The following is a 6,000-nucleotide window of genomic DNA, read 5'->3' on the forward strand; positions in this document are numbered from 1 at the left end:
GATTAATTCTCATGAATACTGTTCTTTTCAAAGCTAATGTACATTGGGCACGTGTCACACCAGACGATAATTTTGTTGAGTTTGTCATTTAAAAGAGTCTGATCAGCTATACTGTTCACTTCCGTGAACCTGACGCAATTATCGACATACAGTCGTATTTTTACACGAATGTTGCACACAATGTCATTAACAAACCTCAGAAAAGAAGGGGCCCAAGCACCGATTCCTTAGGGACACCAGAGTCCACAGAAACAACTTCAGAAGTTTCGCCATTGAACATAGCCAACTGTTTTCGATTCGTAATGTATGCGGCAAACCATTTGACCAGTTGATGAATATTTATAATTTTCCTTACTTTATGAAGTAACTTCTAATGACAGACTTTATCAAACGTTTTTTTCGGAAATCCATAAAAATTACATAGGTCTGTCTTTATGCAAAATCATCTATTGCTGCCGTTAGTTGGGTACACGTAGAATAGCCTCTTCGAAATCCATGTTGACAATTTGTTAAAATATTATTCTTATCAATAAACTGCGTAATGTGGCTATGATAATGCGTTATAAAAGTTTACACACCGTACAAGTTAGGTCGGACGATAGTTCTTCGTGCAGTTTTTTCTCACACTCTTATGGATAGGTTTTACCCTGGCGATTCTCCGTCGTCCGGTATTTGCCCATCAGACAAAGATTGGTGAGCAGCTCATTATTGATTTACACAGATTGGTGAGCAACTCAATCTACCCTCACTAAAGCTCAAGCTCACAGCTAAGACAGGACTCAGAACTAACTCTGGGTCAAAATTCACTGGCTCTCAGAACACACACGGGACTCTCCAAAGTGTACTCTTCAGCGCTCCGTTCTTGCGCTCCTTTGGGAAGATCACTCCACTTTAGGGCGCACTATTCTCAGATGATCTCGACTCAAACCTCAAATCAACTTGAAGCTGAAATGGGCTTTATTCACTCGGGCTCAAAGCATACCCACGCTCGCTGCTAAAGTGGGCTCACATGGACTAAGTCCTCAAATAGATTCAGAACTAAGATGGACTCAGATAAACTCAGAACATTATGTATTCAAAATATGCGGGGCTTCATGAGACATACGGAGTCAAACTCGTGGAATGAAATTCTTGCGTTTGGTATGACGTAATTTTGTACCTACAATAAGGTCGGAAACATTGTTTCTGCAGATTCAATAGAGCAATATTTGCTAGGCCCTGATGGCCAGAGCAGCTTCCATGTAAATGCAAGCGGCGCTAGCGTATACATTTTCCTAACTCGAACGCGAACATCATCCTAATCCGCAAGAAAGGGGACGTGAGGGACTTAATAAATTAGAGGCCGGTCAGCTTACTGTCAGTCGTCTTCAAGGTACGTACCACGGTAATCGCTAACATAATCTCGGCCACCTTAGATATCAGTAAACCTAAATGTAGGCATGTATTGGATACCAAACGCTGGATAGTGTGTATATGACAGGCCAGATTCAGTACCGAGGGTGTGGTGGAGGAAAAACAAAGGACCTTCAGGAATGTGAAGGGCGCTATGTTCATTTACATAAAATCCAAATTTCAAATTTCAAATTTATTCAGAAAAGTACAAGAGTGTATTAACATTGGGACAATTTACAGGTTTGTTTCAATGTTTCCGAAACGCAGGCGGGACCTTAGATGTTTTGGAGATAAAAATTTGCGAGCACAATACAACCAGTAAGTGTTTCAGACGCTATAGAATTCTTATCAATCATCCTTCAACAATGGCATACTGTAGAAAACACAACACATTGTGGAAAACACCAAAACAAACGAATCAATCGACAACAGAACAAGCAGAGAAAGATTTCACACAAGTAAATATTTCTAGCAGTTAGTTGTGACTACCTAAGAACCTTTTCAAGTTTCTTTTGACGGGTTGAAGTGAGCTGATTACCTTTATTTCCAGTGGCACGTCGTTCCAAAAAGGAACAGCAGAAAAAAGTAGACTCAATTTGCCATAATTAGTTCTTACCTTGGGCAATAACAAGTTCTGGCTACAGGAAAATCTACTTCAATTAGGGTTGCTTAACTACATCCAGGAGCCTGTGCAGCACTTAAAGAAACAGAACTCCAGCGCTAGACAAATACATTTTGGCAGAGGTAATACATTAAGTTGAGTAATGATAGCAAGAGATGGTGACATTTTTGGGGAAAACGTTATTACACGAATTGCTCGTTTTTGAAGTTTTTATAATGATGACAGGTGATTTCTATACTGTCGGCCCTATGGTGTGATGCAGTAGTTCAAGTGGTTATGAATACACGCATAATATAAATCTAGCAGAGTTCTCGTACTGAAGTACAGTCTAGCTCTAATAAGCGCTCCAATGCCAAATAAAAACTTTTTTGCAAATGGAGGAAATATAGCTTTGGAATTTTAAGTGAGGGTCTACAATAACACCTAAAACGGACGTTTTGTTCTGCAGTAGAATGGGATTTTGACCTATACAGAGGCAAGGAATTATTTGTATTTTTTTTTGCGGGAGTGAAATGCCATTAAGGACGATTTGGACGAGTTTATAGATAATCTGTTATTAGCACACCAATTTTCAAGGAACAGAAGTCATTTTGCAAATCGGAAATTAATATCTCTAGATCAGGACTGTATGAAAAGATGGTGGTATCACCGGTGTATAGAATGCATTTTGAGCGTGTGAGGCACTGCGGTAGTCATTTGCGTAAGTAAGAGAAGCGGCCCTACAACAGAGCCTTGGGGGACGCCCTTCCTGGTATAAACAGAAGAAGAAAAAGTGCCATTGAAGCAAGCAATTTGCCGCCTATCATCAATGAAGCTTATCAAAAGTTCAAGTGGCGGTCCAGCCATTCCGTATAAGTGAAGTTTAGTGAAGAGAATATTGTGATCAATGCGGTCGAATGCTTCAGATAAGTCAACGAATACTGAGCCGGCGTAAATTCCTTTGTCAATGAATAATTTAATGCTGTCGACAAAACATGTCAAAGCTTTATCTGTTGAAAGGCAAGGTGGAAATCTGAATTGACTGGAAGTTAGTATATTAAATTTTTATGGTAGTTAGACCGCTTTTTCAATTAACTTTTTAAGCACTTTGTCGAGAAATGGAAGGACTGAAATTGATCAAAACTTTTTTTTTTTATTCGGCTCGTCTTTATTGGAGGCCGGAACAACTTTAACCAATTTAAACATGCTTGGGAACAGAGCGGTTTTAAAGACAAGATTGAAAACAGAAGTTAAGATTTAAAGAATGAATACACAAATCACTTTGATGTCTTTCCCGCTGAATTTCATCTAGGCCAGGACCAGCCGCTTTTAGCCCTGAAATAACGGCTTCAGTTTCCGCAGGGTTGGTAGGAAAAAGAAAAAATGATTTTGGCTGGCGAGTAAATGAAGGCGTATACACCAAAAAGAAGGGTCCAAATATTCTCTGGAAAAATATTGACCGAAACAGTTCGAGATACTATGCGGTGCTGTGACGAGCGAGTTGTTGGTTCGAACGACTGTTAAAATCAAAGCTGTTTGTTGTTAGGGTACCGTGCTTTCTTGTTCTGAATCACAAAATAGTACCTTGCGGCAAAGCCAACTGCTCCCAAGAGTCTGTGAACCACGGGGCGGGGCTTTCGCGGTTGTGCCTTCGTATTTTTTTCCTGCTTGCAGCTTGCTTGCTTACACGCGGCTGATGCCGAAGGGGGCTTCCGCGCGGTAGAAATGTTTACCCTACCACACAAGCGGGGGAGACGAAAGTACAAAGACCTCTACTGCAGTTTGCATTCCTTCTCTTCTGCCTGGTCGTATAGGCAGAGGGGCGTATATTTCCGCCGAAGGAGGCCGAAGACATGAAAAATATCCGAAGAAGTAGAACATGTAGACTCTCGGCTTAAGGGGGTCGTCCACCGATTCTCAACTACTCCGAGACATGTGTTCCCCTCCTGAAAGACAATTTACCGGATTGCATGACGGTGAGGACCGGGTAGTTACCGCACCCCATTTTTTGGTTAAAATTCTTTCTCACGATTGATTGTGGGGTGTAACGTGCGGACGCAACGCAGGTGGTGGGGCGCGCCATAGTGGAGGGCTCCGGCTTAGTTTGACGCCTGGGTATCTTTAACATGCGCCGAAATCTCGCACACATGGGCGTTTTTGCTTTTCGCCTCCATCAGAAAACCGGCAGCGGCGGCCGGGAGTCGACCCCGCGTCCTCGTGTCAGCATCACAAAGAATTAGCCACTTAACCACCGCAGCGGGTCCTCAGCCTTTCTGATCATCCACCTTCTAAGAAGATGAAGAATCATCCCGAGTTTCCGGAATCACCTTGAATCATTAGCTTGTAGCCGTTCGTAACATAACGCTATGGCGAAGACGTACTCGGACCAGCGAAAAATCTCGCAGCCACGGTCATCGCTACACATCATCCAAGTTAATTTGGCAAAGTGTGCCAAAGGGAACGAGGCGTCAAGTTTCTACCATAACGAAAATCATAATCACATCTAAACAATACAGGAACCTTATCATGTTAAAGGAAAGGGTATAGGTTTTCCCATCCGACATCAAGTCATAGCACACAAAAATAACCCTCTAGCACACAAAAAGTCGCTCTAGTAAATCATTCTCCAGATGTAAAAATACTCCCTCTCATATTCGACCAAAAAAGTATTGCGGCGAAGGTAAACTGGGAAGAAAAGGAATCCATTATAAATAATTGCTACGCCCCTCCCAGAGACGATTTCGAAAACACGTTAAACCGATTAGAACTCTTCTTTCAAGATTTTTCTACAGACCATGTAGTACTAATGGGTGAGTTCAATGCTAAACACAGAGTATGGGGAGGAGATATAACCGATACAAGGGGTGACGATTTACTTGAACTTTCCCTTAGGCACGACCCTTCTGTTATAAATAGCCCTAACTCACCTCCGACATTCGAAAACAGTATAGGTAGGAGTTGGATCGACGTAAACATTTTAGGTCAAGCGTTATTACCAGAAGTTATTCACTGGGAAGTACTCAAAGAATACAACAGCAGCGACCACAAATTTATTAGTTTACTTTTATACGATATCTTTAACAAACCCAAGCATCGTCTCACCCTGAAAGGTGAGAAACATGTCGTAGAAGATTTAAAAAATGACACTTGGTTCGAAACCGCCAGAAACGGGATTAAAACAACAGAAGAAATCGAAAATGCTGTGAACACATTGTATGATAAAATAGAAAAATTAATAAGTAAACATAGCGAAAAAGTTAAACCATCCCACACACAACCAAAACCGTGGTGGACAGTTGAACTTGAAATCGAGAGAAAGCGAGTAAGAGCATTAAGAAGGAGGTATCAAAAATCGCGAGGAGAAATGAGGGAACAATTTAAGCGCTAGTGCTATAATGAACACAAAGCTTACATTGATAAATTAGCCACAGCAAAAAGAAAACGATGGGAACAACTTTGTTCACAAGTTCATAAAAATCCATTCACATTACCGTATAAATTACACAGAGGAACAGTAAACCAACCAATCATCATTTCAAATTTAGAAAAAGAAAGTGGAGAAAAAACAAAATCAACCGAAGAAACAGTTGAGCATATATTAAGAGAGTTATACGATGTCGACAAGGTTTGTGACAAAGAAGAAATTCTTCTTCTTGAAAGCGATAGCGATGAAGCTGTTATTTCTGAAAATGAATTTAACGCAGTCATTTATGAATTACGCAGAAATTTAGCTCCTAGACCAGATGGCCTACGAGCTACATTTGTACAATATCTATATAATTACCAAAAATTATTCTTTCTTGAACTTTGCAATGCATGTATCAAAACACGATACATTCCATCACGGTGGAAGGAATAAAATGTAATCCTAATACCAAAATCAGGAGATAACCAAGGAACCAACAAATATAGACCCATAGCGGTCAACTCTATACCAGGAAAAATGCTTGAAAAAATTATTAAAGACAGAATATATTACTTCTTAACAAAGAAAAACCTCCATAGTA

Source organism: Haemaphysalis longicornis, unplaced genomic scaffold (genome assembly GCF_048455015.1).
Source record: "Haemaphysalis longicornis isolate Haplotype H1 unplaced genomic scaffold, Haemaphysalis longicornis Haplotype H1 scaffold_12, whole genome shotgun sequence".
NCBI lineage: Eukaryota > Metazoa > Arthropoda > Arachnida > Ixodida > Ixodidae > Haemaphysalis > Haemaphysalis longicornis.